The sequence below is a fragment of the Panthera leo genome, chromosome F2 (genome assembly GCF_018350215.1).
Source record: "Panthera leo isolate Ple1 chromosome F2, P.leo_Ple1_pat1.1, whole genome shotgun sequence".
NCBI lineage: Eukaryota > Metazoa > Chordata > Mammalia > Carnivora > Felidae > Panthera > Panthera leo.
Window position 1 is genome coordinate 68,395,481 of NC_056695.1, and position 19,579 is coordinate 68,415,059.

Genomic DNA, 19,579 nt, shown 5'->3' on the forward strand with positions numbered 1-19,579 from the left:
TGTGTGTTGGATGAACATCTGTTTCTTAATGCATTTCTTCCTAAGTACTCAGTTTCTTTGCTGCCAGGAATGGGTTTCATTTATTTCATATTCTAGCTACCACTAGTGCCTAAGAATTTAATTGCAATGCTTGGTGTTTCCTTCCATCCTACAGCAAAAAGAGCTTAATTTGTCTTTTGGGTTTACTTTTCTCTTGTTTTCTAGTTATGCAATCGTATCACCCACAAACATTGATATTTCAATGTCTTCTGTTTTGATTCTCACACCTCCCTTTTTAAAAATGTAAAGTTTGAGCCTGGTGCCTGGCATATATTATCTCCTCCAGAATAATCGTTTGTTCATTCTTATCCTTCTTTTCTCTTTTTCTTTTTTTCAGATGTGTGGAAACATTGTCCACTAAATTTGTCAGACTCAAGCGCTTTTATTTTTAAGTTACTATTAACCTTTTATGTTGATTTAAATCTCTTGATCTTGTCCTGTGTCTTCAAAATCTCTTTTTTCCCCCCATTTTTATTCATTTAGAAGCATTTACCAGGCATTTGTTATGTGGGAAACCAGAGTCTGAGCATAACCCACCAACTATCCCCATGAAAGTCTCAATCTATTAGGGAGTCAGACACTGAACTGAATCACTGTAGACACAATAAAATAATAGAAATTATATAGGTACAGGTAAATGACTAGATTTCTCATTTCTTATTCCAAGTTTTATTAATTGTTATACTTTCCAGTTTTTTTAAACAGTGGTTAAATTCCAACATATACACTCTGATTTTTTCCCAAAGCATTATTAATATTGCTATCATATTCTCATACACATCTTAATTTATCTTTTCATTGTTTTATTCATGATTTTGTGTTGTCATATTCCTTCTCCCTTTTTATGGCTTTGAAATATTTATTTGTTTAATACATATTTGAGGGTAGGTTTTGTGCTAGTTAGTGATAGTAATAACATGATTTACCAGATTCTTGCCGGTTAATTACTCTTTGGCACTATTTCCTATACTTTGAATGCATGTTTTCATTTTGTTATATTAAACACATCTTTGTAGGTGTAGGAGCCAAGGGCAGTCCACCCCAAAATGTGCCGTTTTGGAATATTGATTATTTTACATAAAAGTTACTTAAAGACAGCCTGTGCAGGAAGGATACTCTGCCCCCCACACTGTTCCCCCCAAAAGCAGGAGATATATCTCCCTTGTGAAAGCTGTCCTCCTGTACCAGGAGGTAAAGAGACATCCTTATCACCAGAGATGGGGCGTTTAGAGCAGAGAAGGCTGTATAAACAACTTTTGTTACTTTTTATTAAGTTACTACCCCAGCCCACCTGCTGTTTACAATTCCTCACTAACTGAAGCTCACAAAGTTGTTTTCTTTGTCCCGGCAATTCCTTACAGATTTCTTGTCTGTTTTCCTAAAAAGTATGAAAACTGCCCTCTCTGGTTATTTCTTTAGGTCTCAATTTCAGTAATGGGTCTCCATGGGCACATAATAAAATGTTGGGGTTTTTTCCTCCCGTTAATCTGTCTCATGTCAATTTAATTTTTAGTCCGGCTGGAAGACCTTGAAGGACAGAGGAAGGAGTTTTTCTTCTCTACAAAGGCTATAATTAAGTGTATTTTATTTTGAAACTTAGAAGAGGCTCTTTTTAATAGAAACCGCCAGGTTGTTCACAGTAAAAGGTACATTGGACACATTTTGGATCTCCTCTTTTACCCTACAGGTTTCCTGTTCCTGTTCCCAGAGTTTTCTTTTCATGTATTTATATTATGTGCAACTTATGCATTTAAATTCTTTCTTTCTCAGGGCTCCTGGGTGGCTCCGTTGGTTGAGCATCCGAGTTTGGCTCAGGTCATGATCTCACAGTTCATGAGTTCGAGCCCCGGATCGGGCTCTGTGCTGACAGCTCAGAGCCTGGAGCCTGCTTCGGATTCTGTGTCTCCTTCTCTCTGCCCCTCCCCCGTGCGCTCACACTCGCTCTCTCTCTCTCTCTCTCTCTCTCTCTCTCAAAAATAAATAAACATTCAAAAAAAAGAAACGCTTTCTCTTTTAAACTCATTTGGAAGATAACTGGCGCTCACCTAATTTTCCTTCTATTTTAAAATATTAACGCGAGATTTTAGAACTCTGTTTTCCCTCATATTTTTTTCCATCTTTAAATCAGACTACTCCTCTACTCTCTGAGGCAGCCTTCTGGCCTAAACCTCTGTCAGTCAGTGTCAGTTTTAACACAACAACCTACAGGTGTCCTTGGGGACTTCCAACTGTCGCGATGGGATGGACGCGGGGGCTACAGATCACTGGAAGGTGGGGCTCAGCCAGTGAGCTTTTAAACTCTTCTAGTTGTTCCAACACCTGGGGGACACACTCTCACTTCTATCCCGAGGTCCTTTTCGACATCAGCATCATCTGCAGCACTGAACTCAATATTAGGGCGTACATCCCAGCTCACAAACAGCATGGACACAAAGGAATTCTGCAGAAAACACTGGCTGGCAACACGAGGGACTGTATTCTGACACGGATCTCTTGTTGAAGGATGTAGAGGTGAGAAAAGAAGAGGCTTTATTTGCTGCCAGGAGGAGAGCCAATCTAGAAGGGAAATGGCTGTGACATCTGGCAATTAGCAGAGATTTGATGTGTTATAGGTCTTATGGGCCCTGAGACAAGTGGACCAAGCAGTAGGAATATGGGACGGGGGGTGCCAGGCAGATGCTCTCGAAGGCCAATGAATTGTTACTAATTTTCCGAGAAGTGAATCTGGGAGTTAACCCTCAGCTCTTCTCAAAAAATCTGACATAAAAGTAAACAAATCTGAGAAAGTACCTTTTGCACTTTCTTGTGGTTTGGAGCTAAGCAGCATGTATGGGGGGGGGGGGTGTAACCTTGAGGCTTACAGCTTCTGTTTTTGCAGAAAGATCTTAGCTCTGTACACTTTTGAGCTCTTCCAGTGCACGCACAGGCCACTGGGAATCCGCTCAGCCCTACACAGACCGCAAACCACATCCATATAATAAACGCCACCAAAACAAGGGAGCGAATTGTGGGTTCTGTCTTAACTCCCCAAAGCCAGAAAGGGGCCTGTATATCCACTGCCCATTAGCCTAGGAGTTCAAAGGAGAGGTTATCTTGTGGTGTCTGGGGGTGAATGAATGAAGTCTAGGACAAAATTTTGAAGAACCGCGAGCAGAGGCAAGAACAATAACTTTAGGTTAGTTGGTGTAAATGGGCAAGCTGGGGGCCTCGTGCCCCCTGCAGAATTCTGAGGGTTCACCTCGTTTACAGTTCTAGCTGGTAGCTGCTAGGCAGGAAGGCCACTTTCCCTTTTCCCACAGCCTACTCAGCTCGTCTCACCTCTCTTACAGTGCGAGGGAACAATTACAGTTCCTGGAAAGGTGAAGGCAGGGATTTGTACAGCCACAGAGAGGCGAGGCATCCATGGCATCCCCTGACCAAATCTAACTTTATTACACACGTCTCAGGCTACCTGTGGAAAAGGGGCAGTTTTACTGTTTACATTTCAAATCCATCACAGTCTGGTTCTTTTATAAAATACCGTAAAAATGAATCACTGCAAAAATTAAAAGGCATAATTAGATTCAACAGGCATGAGCTTTCTCTGCTAGACTGTTGTAAGTTTCTGAAGACTTACTCTCAATATCAGTACTCCTCGGAGGGGGGTGATGAACAGTTTGCAGACTTGCTCTGGTTTGGGGACAGCCTAGGAGTATCAATTTCCGAAGTTAAGCATTCTGAGAGAATACTGTGACCAACCTTTTTAAACATAAATTTATTGAAATCTCTCCACATCTATTTATAGTTTTAAAATTTTTAATGTTTATTTTTGAGAGAGAGAGGCAGAGTGTAAGTGGAGAAGGAAGGGGCAGAGGGAGACACAGAATGCAAAACAGGCTCCAGGCTCAGAACCGTCAGCACAGAGCCTGATGCAGGGCTCGAACCCACGAACTGTGAGATCATGACCTGAGCCGAAGTTGGAAGCTTAACTGACTGAGCCACCCAGGTGCCCCTCTGTATTTCTTTATCTGTCTATCTATCATCTATCTACCTATTTATCATCTATCAATTGTCTATTTACCATCTGTCTTTACCTTGCATATTATTCCCATAGTTTCAAATTGTATCCTTGAATTTTGTTTCATTTCTATTCCATTCCATTCCATTCCATTCCATTCCATTCCATTCGGTTCTGTTGTGTTCTATTCTATTCTGCACTGCATTCACTCCATTCCATTCCCTTCTGAATTTGTTTAACTTGTGGCCACAAGGGCATATCTTCCTAGTGAATCCCAAAACAATGGCTGGAAGGCTGGGAAGAAGGTATGTGTATATGGTTTTGGTAATGACTGTAGCAATGAGCTGCAGTGGGTTCAGAACTTGTGGGGAAGTAGTCATTTGGCGGCTGGTGAATATCCATTTTATATTTCCTGATGCAGATTTTTAAGTAAATGATAAAAGTCACCTTAAAAAGTGAATCTGTTTCTATGTTAGGTTTGGACTCATTTGTTTCTTGATCTAAATCTTTGTGGAGGGGGTTTGATTGTCAGAAATTGTTTTGGAGATTCCTTGATTATACCTTCAGATTTTCACAATGAAATGCCTACTTGGCTAGTTTTCTTCAGATACTTTACTGCTTCCTTTAAAAAAAATTAAGAGAGCTTATTTTTTAAAATAGTACTTCACTTAGGTTTATTCTTGAACCATTTCTTGCTTTTCTGTTTTAGGGAATTAGCAATCTTTTTCAGTCCCTATGTATTTTATGTTTTCTGTGTCCTCCTAGGGCCAAATTAGCATATCTGGGACCTAATGCTCATGGTGTTTGTTTTGTTTCTCCCGGATGTGCGTTAATTTTCATCTGAACCCTGGATTTCTCATAGTCTAAGAGGCAAGATCTATAGTCATTCAGATTCTTGTATCTGTTACTTACATTCATCCTGGACCTGTGTGAGATTATGACCTTGCATTTGTAGGGGAGGAACCAAATATTTATGTTTTTACCCTCCTAGGTTTTCAGCGAGGGCTTGATGGGAGAAAAAGGGAAAAAAGGCTGGACTTCTCTGCGGCTCATAGTCTCCAGGCAGGATTCTTGAAGCACACAGGTTGCGACACTCCTACAGCTACCTCGAGGACTTCCTTTGATGTTTCACCACCAGAGCTTTGCTCTGGTCAGTGTTCCCTCCCTCTGATAACCATATATATCCTCTCCACCCCATATATGTTAGCAATCGTCCTTCAAACATACGGCCCACTGATACGCATCGGAAGGGTCTCATGACTAATGTTTTATTAGATAGTAGTAAATAACCTTATCTTAACAGCAGCTAGCCCCTCAGGGTCCTGGAAACCTTGCTTCCAAATTCCTTAGAGACTTAACGCTATTCCTACCCCCCACTAACTAAAAAGCACCTAATCAGTTATTCCTCACACTCCCAGTGTGCTCTTTCTGCCCACGGGGCCTTTTTGCAACAAAAATGGCCCAAGAATTCTTTCTTGACTGGTGGCTCTCCACCCCACACCAGGGCTCTGTAACAAAAGGCAGATCAACAGGAGAGAAACAAAGACAAGTTTTATTAACGTGTTTACGTTATGTATACATAGGAGAGACGGGGGATGAGTGACTCGTAGTTTTGGTTAGAACCTGGTCTTAGCAAGGAAAGGTATTTTTAGGGAAGAGACAAGAGAAAGGAAAAGGACTGTGGGTCTCCAGGCCAGCAAATTGTGTGAGAACAACTCTAAGGGAAACTAATGGCAGATAAAGGCTCGTCACCACAGTCTGGCATGTGGATTTCTCTCATGCCACCTCCAGGCTGAGAAGGGACTAAAATGGTCTATGGTGATTAACTTTTGTCCTTTCCGGTAGAGAGGGGAAAGGAGACGCTTTTATAATTTTATGTCTTGCTTTTAGGCAAATAGGAGAAAAGCAGACAGCTTTTTTTCTTCTTCTTTTGGGGGGAGGGAGGTCCGTTCCTTCTTAATTGCCTTCAGTCTGAAATAATCCATATGCTGAAGTGGCATATTTTGCGGTGGCCAAATGTTGCTACCCTTCACAGTTAAGGCTTTAAAGCTTGAAAATTAGAGGACGCCGTTTTTCTTTCAATGTTGCTCCTAAGAAAAAGATCAATGAGAAATTAGTATTAATATATATATGAGATTTAATATCTGTGATTTTTATTTTTTTAATTAAAAACATTTTCAAGTTTATCTATTTTGAGAGAGAGAGAGAAAGAGAGACAGAGAGCATGGGCAGGAGAGGGGCAGAGAGAGAGAATCCCAGACAGGTTCCATCCACACCATCAGCGTGGAGCCCGACGTGGGGCTTGAACCCACGAAACATGAGATTAGGACCTGAGCCGAAACCGGGAGTTGGGGGTTTAACCAGTGAGCCACCCAGGTGCCCCAACATCTGGGATTTTTCAAATCGAGTGCAATGAAAATCACATCTGTGATTACACAAAACTAAAAACAGATCACAGAGTAAAAACGAGAGCGAAAGAGTCCAATGAAAGGGGAGACGAAAACCATTTAAAAACCTACTCTGAACTAGACGTGGATTTAAAAAGAAGTAAACTACTTTCTTGTAGACCATAGTCATTTTAAGAACATGGATTCTAAGCCAGATGATTCATCTGACATCATTTCATCTGACGTCTTTAATATAATCGTCTTTGGGGTCTAGTAACCTTCTTAAGTGTGAAATAAGTGCAGATAAAAATAAAACCTTCATTATGGTATTTTAAGGATTAAACGCGTCAATTTAAGTATATGAAACAGTGGCCTAGGAGCTATACGCATGAATATGGGCGTGACCTACTTCCTGCTCTTTGAGAGCTTCCAGTGACTCGTGAACAAAAAGCAGTGAAAGTTAAACATTCGAAGACAGACAAATGGATGGGTGGACAGGTGTGAATAACAGTCCGGGGTTATAGTCGGTAAGTGAAGAAATGGAAGCCTAAAGTGTTCGTGATTTACTTTTGGTCCCTTGGCTGGCAAGACCAGGGCTGAGAATACGCCTCAGTAAGTCCTCTCCAAGTAGAGAACCGGGGCTCTTTGCCCTCTGCGGTGTTATTTCAGCCTCTATACTTACGAGCTGTGTGAGCTTTGGGAAGTGACTCAGCCTCTCTGAGCCTTAATATCTGTATCTATAAAACAGAGCTAATAGCAGCACCTGTCTCTGGAACTTGCTGTGAGCATTGACTGAGATGATGTGTACTTTACAGAGTGCCTGGCCCACAGCAAGCATTCAGATGTACCTTACCTTTTATTACTAGTCATATAAACACTTGATTTCATTCCAGTACTGCCTGTAGAGAGTAGGTGACATACTTGGTGTCATATAGTCAAGATTAGTTCTATTTTTGTATACATTTTCTGTTTCTGCGTGCAGTATACAAGACGGAAACAATCAGGAATAATAAATACAGAGAGATAAATACAATTTACAAGGAAGAGCCTTCCCAGAAGAAGCAATTAATTGCAAAACGATGTGACTTGTGTTTTTCCCTCTCTCTTTAAGCTTCCACAAGAGGCTATGCCATGCTTCAAAATACTGCAAGAGAAAGAAGAGGGAAAAAAAAAAAAAGATTTCTAGACAATCCAGTCTGTACGAAATACCTAGGGCAATTCCTGGCACCAAAGAGGTGTTGAGTGTAAGTTAAATGGATTTTTTTATGTGATTATTGAAAATGTCTTCTACGCCTTCTTCACAAATGCTCACTACCCCCAAACAAACTACGTTTGTCAACACCAAGGTCGAAACAGTACCAAAGAGAAGATTTCTCTGGGGGGCTGGGGCGAGGGGGGAATGTATGGCTCGATCTGTCATTTGTAATAAAATATCTAAAAATATATGCCTCAAAATGTGAAAGAGTTACATTTATCAAAACTGTCTTTCTTTGTTCTTGTTTGAAAGATGAGTGTGGACTGAGTGAGAGTGTCGTTGAAAGCCAAATAAATTAGGGGACTCTGGGAAGCAAGACTGCTGATGAGAAAATCAGGGTCCAGTCCGAGGGTGCTGAGGTGTATACTGTGAGCTGTTCAGCTGCGAACTCAGCGTGTGCTTACTAAGCCCCGGGATGCACACAGTCCGTGCTGGGCCCTGGAGGTAGCCAGTAAACAGTGTTCAGGTTCCCACTGGAAAGACAAGACATACCCTCAGAAGTCAACCAAATGATACTGTCCCAAGTCAATAAAGACCCTGTAATGAGGAATCACAGTGTGAAATGTGATTCAGGCCAAACGAGAGACCTAAGGTAAGTTCTGCAAGTCATGGGAAGAAGAAAGCTCTGAGGTCTGCAAGCATCTGGAAGGCTTCATGGAAGAGGTGGGATCTTGGGCTGAAACTCAGCAGGACTATAGCATCAGGAGAGGGTGAAAGAGGGAAGTTACTGGGGCATAAGCAGGGGTTGCTGCTGTATAATGGGATCAGGCAGTGAGCGTTTGGCACTCAGGAAGCCCACTGGGGCATCTCTTGGTACTCCTGTGCTATGGTCTCATAAAACATGGCAACTGGGGGCCCAGGCTCCTCAGAGATGAATGTAAGAAGCATCCACCAAAGCTTAAGGGCAGTCTACAAGAGGGATTGAGAAAGGAGAGGGTCGGTACCACCTGTGGTCTTAGGACCAAAGCAGCCACAGGAGATTAACTTATTCCACTAACTCTCTTTCCCCCAGAAATTGTGACTGTCCAGAAAATGCAAGACTCTGACAGAGGAGTGAACTGAATGTGCCCTCAGATCCCTTTTGCTGGCTCTTAGCCTCTTCCTGTTTGCTGGAGAGGACTGTGCCTGGGCACTGGGGCCTCACACTCCTTTAGGGCAGGCTGTTGCTAATCCTGGGTGACTGTAGGAATGCAAGGGCCCTCCTCTTTCGTCTTAAGACAAGACCACCACCGGAGTGCGGCTTACACTCCAGAGCTCTCTGCGAGATCAGGCTGCAGACTGGGACTTCATGGAAATCACAGCCTGCTTTGGATTCCTCCTCTTCCCTCCTCTGCTTCCTTTCCTCCCCTCCTGGTTTCTTGTGGGAGTACTTCCTTAACACATTCCCCCGCACTGGACTGCTCACTATAGGATCCGCTTCTGAAAGGGTGGGTTGGATCAAGGTTCCAGGGAGAGGATAAGCATGCTTAATTTGCTTGAGGGAACTAGACTCCCTTAGCTACAAAAGGAGGGCAGAAAAATTTGGAGAAGAGTTTAGAATTCCAGTTACTGCATGGCACCTTGCAGAAATGTAACGAAGCTAAAGAAATTCCTAATTCTTTTTTGCTGGGTATGAGCTCAGACAGCCTGTTACAGGTGCAGTTGGCTGCGTTCAACTGAAGTGCGACTGAGTCTAAGTTCTGCGAATGCATCTTGCGGTTCAGAACCTGACTATACAAAGTGTAGGTTACGGACACTGCCCGTGTTCCTCGCCCATGTCTCCTGAGGACTCGGTGGTTGGGGAAACTGCCTCAGGCTACAAGGACCGGTGGTGTTCTAAGGGCTTCCTCTGGCAAGCTAGCGTGCTTGGCCTGATGTCAGATGGGCTGTCGATGCTGCGGCATTAATATCCCCAGAGCCGTTCTCGTCCAATGGGAATTAGCGCATGACATATCCCAGATTTCTCAGTCCTCCCACGATCTCTGAGAAGTGTGCCACCGTGCCTCCTGGAGGCTGAGCCCCGGTCTCCCACAAGGATATTCTCTCGGCGGCTGCTTCTTGCCTGTCCCCATTCTCCATCCCCTTACTGATATTTCCTGGGATCTTATTCCACGTCTATTCGCAATAAACCCTGTGTCAGGATCTGCTTCTGGGGGAGCCCAAATTAAGACAGACAGGTTCAACCTCAGGACTTCCGTATTCTCATGAATATCTTCTGCTGAGATGCAGTTTCTTTAAAAGGCAGTTTACCTGTGGTGCCGCTCTGCAGGTTCAGAGCACGCTCCTTTGGAAAATGTTTCAGACTCCGTAACTCATGTTTATGAATATCGTTACTCAGGGTAAAGATTTTTTTTTTTCCTTTTGACTCTGGTCTGAATAATCATGAGCGGTATTGCAAGCGGAATGTTTCAGCAGAAGAAAATCAGGGAAATTAAGAAAATCACAATCATTCCCGAGGTGGTCGGGAAACTCTTCTGCAGGTCACTGATTCAGCAAGAAGTTACCAAGTCTTGTGTATGCACAGGGCACTGTGTGGTGCCAGGATCGTTGTCATTGTAAATTTGATCCTGGGGAGTGCCTTCCCTAGTCATGAAAGCCGGGAGGATATTCATGGTGCTTAACTAAAAAGGAGCGAAATGGATTTCAGAATGCAGCTTGCTCAGATACTGTTTCTGGAACCGGGATCTAGAGAGGAATTCCTTCCCGTTTTTTTGTTTTTTTTTTTAAATTTTTTTTTCAACGTTTTTTATTTATTTTTGGGACAGAGAGAGACAGAGCATGAACGGGGGAGGGGCAGAGAGAGAGGGAGACACAGAATCGGAAACAGGCTCCAGGCTCTGAGCCATCAGCCCAGAGCCTGACGCGGGGCTCGAACTCACGGACCGCGAGATCGCGACCTGGCTGAAGTCGGACGCTTAACCGACTGCGCCACCCAGGCGCCCCTTCCTTCCGGTTTTTGAGTGAAGAGAGGCCACTCCCAAATAAGCGCACATCCAGACCCCTAAGGCGGCTGGTTGGTGCGTGCACACGTTCATTAGGTCTTGTGAAAATGTGACACATTTTTTAAAAAAATAAATCAATTTCATATGCTACCCCATGTAGTCCTCAGCTTTTTCTAATTGCTTCACAGAAGCTTGTTTTGTTTCCCCAACACGGTTGTGCGATGTGTTGTATCCTCCCACCATCTTGTCCAATTGTAACGGCGCACGGTAAGTTCACCCACTTAATAATCTCACAAGGGTTCGCTGCATGTTTGTGATACATCAGGCACTGACTTCTGGGAACGATGCCCACTCACTACCGCAACCCCTCTCCCCACCCCCATCGCTCTTGCCATGAAAAATCAATAAAGAACACATAGTCTTGACTTTCAGGGATTTTCTCATTTATTTGCAGAGACAGGCAAAGAGCAATTTTCCAAATGGTACAGTAAGTGCTATGAAAGAAGAGAGTATGGAATGGAGAAGTTGCAGCCCATTCAGATTTGGGAAGGCTGAGAGAACAGGTGGGGCCAGGGGCGAGCCCGGAGTATGTGTCATCTAAACCTCATGTATACATGCAGGACTTAGCCCGCATGTCCTTAAGGATGTAGCCGGTTGGAGAGAGGGCATTGGAGGCAGAAAGGAAAACACAGACAAGGGTCTAGACGTGGAGAAGAGCATGGGCTGTTTGGGAACTGCAAGCGTTCAACAGAGCTGGAGAGTAGAGTCTGCTCAGGGCTGGCAAAAGAAGAGGTGAGCCAGAATGTGAAAGGCTTGCACATTCTGCTATGCAGTGTAGACCATTTTGGAAAGGTAACAGGGAGAGACTGAAAACTTTTGAACAGGGTAGTAAAAAATCAGTTTTCACCTCGTTTCGCTCTGACTGCTTCTTGGAAACTGAATTGTGGGAGAAAAGTCAGGAAGGCAGGAAACCATTTAGGTGGTATCGCAGTAGCCTTGAAGGGATCGGGTGATAGAGCGGGCTGGCATCTGGAAATGGAGAGATGTGGATAGAAGTGTTAAGAGGGGAAGAGAGGCTACATGTAAGAAGGTACGTGTGCGTGGCGGGGTGGGGAGCATGGAAAGTAAGTGTATTCCATGTAGAAGAGCCCACTGGGCTGAGGAAGGATTTAGCCTCGCTTGGGGGGGGGCTAGAAGTCTCATTTCCTGTGTTGTTATTTCCCCTTGAAGCTCTTGGCTCCCAGATCTTTGATCACGTGCTGTTACTTCCGCTCGAAGCTCTTGGCTCCGAGATCTTTGATCACGTGTGACAAAACCCCACGCACTTTCCCCTTTGGTCTGAATGTGCTGACAAGGCAAAACAAGACACTTTCACATCCTGTTCTTTAGCTCATGGTTGATTAACGGAGATTAAAACTCTCTGCTCTCCGAAGGTAGCAAGCTAGCCATATTTGGGAAAAACCATTTCCTGTTTTGATAAATAAGGCTTATTTCTGCAGCTTGCAAAGCCAGGGTGTAAAACCACCTCATTTGCAAACGTCTATAAAAGTCGAGGTGCTCCGAAGATATTTAGACTGGGGTTGATACTCCTATTGTGATAGCCTCCCTCATTTTGGTCTCCTAACTTGTCTGGTTTTTGTCTTTGACAGTTTGCCTCAGGATGGCACCTTGCCTCCAGATTCCCATCTGCTCCAGCCAGGTAATAAGGCCATCTGGAGCCTTTTGTGCTCCATTCCTGGCTGGCAACCCAGGGGACTAAAGGTGAGTCCTGATCCTGGTCCTATGTCCAGACTCTTGTCTGTTGGAAGCATGGTAAGAATTTAATTTTGATTTTTTTTTTTTTTTTGAGTCTTTGGTTGATTTCTGGTGATGGATTTTTTTTTTTTTTTTTTGGTTTTGTAGTTAGATAATTTGGCTATCTCTGTAAGTGAATTAAATGGCTTATAGATATTTTTCTCTTTTGAATGAAAGATGACAGAAAATCGTGTTTGTTACTCTTTTCTGTTTGTTCATTTTTCCCCAATTTTGAACTCAAATCAACTAAGAATTTGTACCCATTAGAGAAGAGCTCTTTTTATATGAAAAATGAGTTTTGTATTTTTAGGTTTACCCCTGATGTATGGGCTAAAATTTTGGAATAGAAGCTATAAGTTTTCTAGGTTTTTATGTATGTTTATGTGTCTATAGATATGTAATATTTTCCTACTTCCAGATGGTATTACTAAATTAGATTATAACAAAATTGTTAAAGAGTTTTATTCTAATTGACTTAGAGTTAGCTAAAGGCATATACAAATAAAGGACTATTCCTAAAAATTCCCAGATATTGAAAAAATTAAATTTCTAATACTTTCAATGTCCTCAAAATACATTCTTATAGGCAGTAATTCAAATGTTCTAAGAATTCAAGTTTACATAATTTAGGTAACTCTAGCAAATGAGACTAATTTAATATTATTGGTTTAATAAAAACAGCTATATCTTCTGAGTTGTCAGCATTAAATGTAATAGAAACATATATTTTAATTTTATGCATGTTTTTCCTCAATTTATAAAGTTTGGCTGATTTAATACACTATCATTTCAGTTACTATATTTTAAGATTATAAAAATGTACATTTGTATTAGTCAAATTAAGTCATTATTTGGACAAACTTTATTTCAAAGTAATTATATTTTGCAGTATGTCAGCTTAAAGACAGTGTCCAAAATGAATTGGTAGCTTAAAACCTTGGACTGATGCTAAATTGACTTAATTTATGAATATTCATTAGACACCTAAATCCTATCTAAGTAAGAGAAAAAATTGACGCATTAATTGCTGAATACAATTTCATTTTATATACTTTTGGACTTTTACTTTTATATAATACAGAGAGGCTATCTATTTGGGTCTGTTAATGCACATGTTCATTTTTGCCACATTGAGAAGCTGTACCTATAAGGAACGCTTATGACTATAAAAATTATGAGATGTTGAGATGTATATTTATAAACTTTGCTAGTCTGCTAGAAAATACTGGTATATGAAAGACAGTTTACAGTTATTTACTAGCAGATACTCCTTCCTTGACCAAACTTTAGTTAGGCTCCTGTGAGCCTTCTTCTAGACTAGGCTCGACCTTGGCCTGCTGAGCCCCCACTTTAGCAATGAATCCTAAGCTAGTTAATTGACACTTGCCCCCCTTTATATGGGATCATCCTTGATATCTGATCAAGCTCCTCATACCCTGCCCTAGATATCTAAGTCCTTGGTACCTGCTTTTAGTAAGAATCCTGTTCAGCCAGTTTAGCAGGAATCCCCCGACTTTGGTATCTAACCAAGTTCTTCTTAGTAATTTCCTATCCACTCACCCCCTCCCTGGCCCTTTGGCTGAGATCTCCAGCTGTCTGTGCTGCATGGGAATGGGATACCAAAGTCTCTCTCCTCTACTGCAGTAGTTCTAATAAGATCTGCCTCGCGGCTTTAACACATTCCCTGGGAATAACTCTTCTCTTACACCGTCTCCTGGTTTTCTATATGCAGTAGAAGTGGCTGTAGTGAAAACTTAGAATCAATATATGTGAATGAGACTCTAACAGGAGTGATAGTAGCAGAGAGGAGCAACTTTGCACATGAAGTGTGCAGGGGTATTTTGTTAAGAAAAACAAGAGTAGCTTTGTTCCAAAGTAAAATAACTGCTTCCCAAATGAGAGACAAGTGTATGACAAACTTGTCTGGATAGAGAAAGTTGTAGATGGTTCATGGAAAAGGAATTGTATTTCTTAGAGTCAAAGCTGGCTAAGGCTGATGGGCTTATTTATAAGATTGTTGTTATGAATCTTTTTTTCCATTTCTTTTTTTTTAATTTAAATATAAGATTTTTAATAAGAGTGTTAGTACCAAATATGCTGTTTCAAAACTAGCATTTGGTTTTCTTTCTATTAAAATGACATTTTTTTCCCTTGGATTACTGGTGTTTTCTTAATAAGTGCTTGTAAAAAATATTTTTCTTTACTTTTAGAATAATCTGCCTAGAAAACAACTATTCAGGGTCTTATTAGACTCATTTCCTATACTTTGTGTTGACTTTATCATATCTTTAATTACTCGAGAGAACAAAGTCTTTTCACTTGAAAAGAATTGGAGTTCTTTATAGTCACGTCCCTTCTATGACTACTTTTAAATTTATATCTTCATTTTGGCTAATTAGGTAACCAACTATTATTTCTCAGTAATCCACTGTCCTATTTAATCAAGTGTTCAAATTTCCTGACTACTTTTTGTATTTTACTTTCCAAAAATCAAATCCTAAATGATATCTTTTGCCGAAGAAATTGTCAAGAAAAAAAAAAAAAGTTAAGTCTGGACCCGAGTAAGGAGAGGTATTATTGAATGAGACTATTGCAGAGAGATGCTCAAAGCCTGAGCCAGAGCAGTGTCAGGCAGGTGGGGGGGGGGGGGGGTGGAGCGGGGGGGACAAGCAAAGTTTCTGTAAGCAGAGACCCTGGGATAGGTGCCTGTGCAAAGCAGAAGGACGCCATGCTAACAGCTGGTGTGCGGAAGGTGCCTTGAAACATAATGAACTGCATCCAGTGTTGTACTAGTAGAAAAGTTGAGGCAGGAAAGTTGTGTCCTCGGGCACAAGGACTTGGGATTCTGGTCTCAGTTGAAGTAAACAAGCAAAAGTGCAGAAAGTTTGCAGAGTTGGGACCTAGTGGTTCTCAGCAAAGCAGCCTAAACTTATATGAAGCATAAAGTTGCCTCAGCCTTGTCAGTCCCTCTCTTTGTTCAAGGTGGGCTCAGAGAGACTCTTCATGGACAATTCAAGGATAAGGAATAACTCAAACAGCGGGTGGCTGAGTGAGATAGACCTCAGGGCCACCATATTCTCAGTGATGACCCTAGAAGACCAATTGAATCATCTGTTTTGAGTGCAGGCAGAGGTCAATTGTTTCAGTGTTCTTAAATGGGATGCCTAAAATTAAAAAAAAGATAAATGTTAGCACAAAGGAATGTATTAAAGAGCCAGAAGTCAAACCCTAAGAGTATCCAATCTAGTGAAACTCAGGAGGTCAGTGGATGAAATCGTTTCATTGTGCAGCACTGCTCCCTGAGTCGTATCGTGATCTTAATTATGCTACTCAGAGCTCGGGTTATCTCCCTTATCAGGGGATACATGACCTGAGCATTTCACCAGACTTTCTTAGTGACCCAGACAGCAGCTTGTCCAGAGAGCAACCAGGTTCACGCCTGGACTGCTGCAGTGTTTCTTCAGATCCTGGGGGAAAAGGCCAGTGACAAAGCAACCTAGAGTCCGAATAAGGATCTGGGAAATCATGTTTTGGTTCTCAGTGACTTGAAGTCAGGAAAAAGGGAGAAAAGTTGTACAGGTTAGTTTGAAAAGTTATAGCCAGGTATTGAAGGAATCTGCAAGAATTGAAAATTTGGTAAGGGCTGACAATCTCTCTAAAGTAAAAGATTCAAATCTGATTTATAAGTAGGTATCACCACTAGTTTATCTACAGTGGGAAAAGAAGCTAATTAAGTGTCTATAAGACGAGATAGAGTTTGCATATCAATCAGCTACCTGCAGTTTACAGAGGTGCAAAATAGCTCAAAGGCAATGAATAGGGTCAGAATCCGGTAATCCAAAAGAGCATGCTATAGTTTCCCATTGAAACACCAAAGGCTCTCTACAGTCCCTTTCCCCTCTTGATCAAAGACAATCTCAAAGAAAGATGACTCTTGGTCACAAAATAAGGCTGGTCTCACTGGAGGTGGCCTGGTTATTTACATAGATGCAGCAAGAACGACGTGGTACCACGTAGGTCTTATACTGGCTTCTCTGGACGCTTTCAGAAAGAATCTCAGATTGGACTTTCCAGAGCCTCTTGAGGCTAGGAAGCCGAGCCAAACCTTCACCATCATTTTCCACCTGCAGTACCTAGTGATTTGGTGGGCATTCCTCTCTTCCTGAGGTCCTCAAAATAGCCTAGGATTCCTGAGCCTGCCAGGAAGTGACCTTCCTTGCTCACCTATAAGGCTGGGAACCCTATAAAGCCGGTTGCCAGGCCAGTTTTCCCAAGACGGACTTTGTAAGCATTGGCCCATCATGTCAACCTTAATTGCTGAAAAGCGTCTGGTCACATCTGACGAAACGAGCGTCATTCTCAACTGTGACATTATAGGCAGAGCCAGCCTTGATTAACCAATGCTTCCAGTTATGTCCTATTAACAAGGTGGACAGGCTCTTACTGAATCTATGCAAATAACTACAGTGCCACGAAAACAGGAATACTCCACGAGACTTCCCAGAATTTGGAAGGGTGAGGCAGGGCAGAGAAGAGGAATGTTTCCTTCGTGTTTCACAAGAGCACAGTCTACTAAATTGTTGTGAGTGCTAGATAGCTTGAGAGAAGAGAGAAAGTGCATCCTTACATCCAGAAAATAGAACACGAGAGCATCAGCACTGTTCCAAACAAAGCCCATAATCATGAATGATCAGTTCATTCAGTCCTATGTAATAATTCTTGTTCCATTTGATCTTGGATTAATAGTCCATAAATCTATATTCTCCCCTAGAGTTCCAGAAATCCTGACTTAGTCTACCAGGGTGGTCCCAAAGTTATTTAAGCAGTGCCATCAGAAGTCTTACCCAAGAGTACCTGGCTGGCATAGTCTGCTTCCACGGGTCTCTAAGATAATCCTTTTTTGTTGAAGACAGAGCACTCAGTCGGTAGCTGATTTGCAAGGGCTCTTCGGGAAGCATCAGAGTAACATAAAACCACCTGTGAAGGACAGAAAACTTAAAATAGCCATGGTTAGTTCATTTTGATAATTTTCAAAGGTGAAAGATCTGAGCAGAGTTCACTATAAAAATAATACAATTGATGAAGAAATTTGATTTTTATGGGACACTGAAAAAGTCAGTTCAATCAGTTTTAGGCAAAACATGCTAATGTTTAATTAGCATCGTTAATCCTGTTTTCAAAGAAGACTGGATATTATATGTAGTTTATGAAAATGGATGAGTATAATCTTTAGAGGAAAACATGACAGATACAATATCATGGTTCTGAGACATGATATACCATGAACATATATCAAGCATATTGTTAAAATATAGCAATGGTATATCCAGATAATCAAGCAATAAGTAAACTTAACCTGAATGAGTTTAGGAAGAACATGCTTGAGTAAAATAAAAATGTGTTCTTACAAGGCTGATAACTCAAAAGGCATAACTGTATTTATTAAACCAACAACATTTAAACTAGCCTCATTTGCCAAAGATTTACCTCGTGAGCCTGAATTTTAAAAACATATTGGTAAACTTTTATAAGAATACTTTTTTCCCCCACATTAAACATATTAGAGATTTAATTGTCTCGGTTTCTGGGAATTTCGGAAATATTTAAAATTCTATAAACTCCTATTTATCTCTTATCCAACCCAGAAGGAGCTCCTTTAAGGGACTTTAGAATTTAATGTGGTCATACCATTTGGAGGTAGGAAAATAGTACACGTGTATAATACAACATACATATACGCACATACAGATGGACACAAATAAAGAGCTTATAGCTTTAAATTTTAATTAAAAAATTTTAGAGCTGGTTCAGATATAAACGCAAAGACTCAAAACTCACTGGTTCATGTAAAAGAGCTGACTCTAATCCCTGCCTCACTTTTACCTTTTTACAAGGATTGTGTTTCTGGCAGATGGGGCAAATTGAAGTAACCTGCTCAATGTAAGAGCTGAAGCAGTCTCCCCAGTATTTGTGGAGGAGACCCTCAAGATGTACTTGGCCCCGATATGTATCCAATGGAGGCTGTGGACTGCATTTTGGGAGAGTGACAGAGGAGAGACCAAGTGGCCATTGGTGTCTCCAAAGCCCATCTGAGTAAAGAAAACTTGAAGCTTATTTCTAATTAGCTTTTTCAGCTGCAGGCTTTTGCTCCTGGGGTCGCTGGGCTCCTCACAGCCCCGACAGTGGTAAGGGACTTAAATATCAGGTGTCTACAGGACGAGGAGCCTGAGTGAGAAAGGAAAGGCCTGGCAGGGTGGATGACAGAGGAGGTAGAGGCGTTGAAGGGGGGAGAACGAAGGATTCTAGGGAGCTGAAGGGAAAGTTGAAGGTGGAAAAAGGGAGGCAGAGTTAGAGGAGGATGATGGGAAGGGATAGGTCTTAGAAAACACCGAGGAAGAGAAATGGCCTTGGAAGGAAGCAGTGGTCTCTGAAAATGTTTGTGGAAGAGACTTTGTTCTGTTTCTTTGTACCAAACAATAAAAGCAGGGCACCGTTTGGATGAAATCTTGGAGTCATGGGATTCAGGAGCCCTGCTCAGAATAAGTCAATGTAATCCAAGAGTCAGGGGCTTTAACTATACTCAGAAAAGCTGGAAGAAGGCAGAGAAATAGAAGGAAAAAAGACAAAAATGAAGAATAAAGCCAAGTCTTTACCATGCTACAATAGACACATGTGTGAAGCACTAGACCAGGATTTAGACTCACCACTGTGGATCCCAACTTCCCCGGCCAGGAAAGGAGCCAGCATCTGATCAGATGGCATTGACGCCTGGGTGAAGAAAGCAAGGTCCTGGGGGCATCTGACATTCTGTCAGAGTTACAGCGTCATCCCTGTGAAAGAAAAAAAATGCAGTGGATGTTACTATGAAGGATGTTACTATGTTCATATGAAGGGGGTTATTGCAATAGGGGGAGAGGAGTATCATAATAGGAAGATGCTCTAAGACTAAGTCAGAAATGTATCTGGGGAGGGATGGGTGGGCAGAGCTTTTAAATGCAGAGACGCCTGGGATAGGTGGCTGTGGAGAGTAGGAGGTGGGGAGCTGAAAACTGGTAGGGGAGGGGGTTCTTGAAACTTAACCTTCATCAAATATTGTACTAACAGGGAAGTTAAGGCAGGAAGTGTTGGTTTGTGGTTAAGCACATGGGGCAGGGGTTGCTCTTAAGAGGAGCAAACAAATTCAAGT

At 41.9% G+C, this 19,579-nt stretch overlaps 2 long non-coding RNA genes across 2 annotated transcripts; one reads left to right on the top strand and one right to left on the bottom strand.

Moving 5' to 3' along the window:
• The first annotated feature begins 4,256 nt into the window (after positions 1 to 4,256).
• LOC122210797 lies at positions 4,257 to 7,800 on the top strand. Its single transcript, XR_006198249.1, has 3 exons — positions 4,257 to 4,341; positions 5,028 to 5,186; positions 7,535 to 7,800. It is a non-coding gene; the product is annotated as an uncharacterized LOC122210797 (long non-coding RNA).
• A 4,391-nt stretch (positions 7,801 to 12,191) lies between these two features.
• Positions 12,192 to 19,182, bottom strand: LOC122210848. The gene is made up of 3 exons (XR_006198319.1): positions 19,098 to 19,182; positions 17,238 to 17,370; positions 12,192 to 15,557 (listed from the first exon to the last, which is right to left on the bottom strand). It is a non-coding gene; the product is annotated as an uncharacterized LOC122210848 (long non-coding RNA).
• Positions 19,183 to 19,579: the final 397 nt, after the last annotated feature.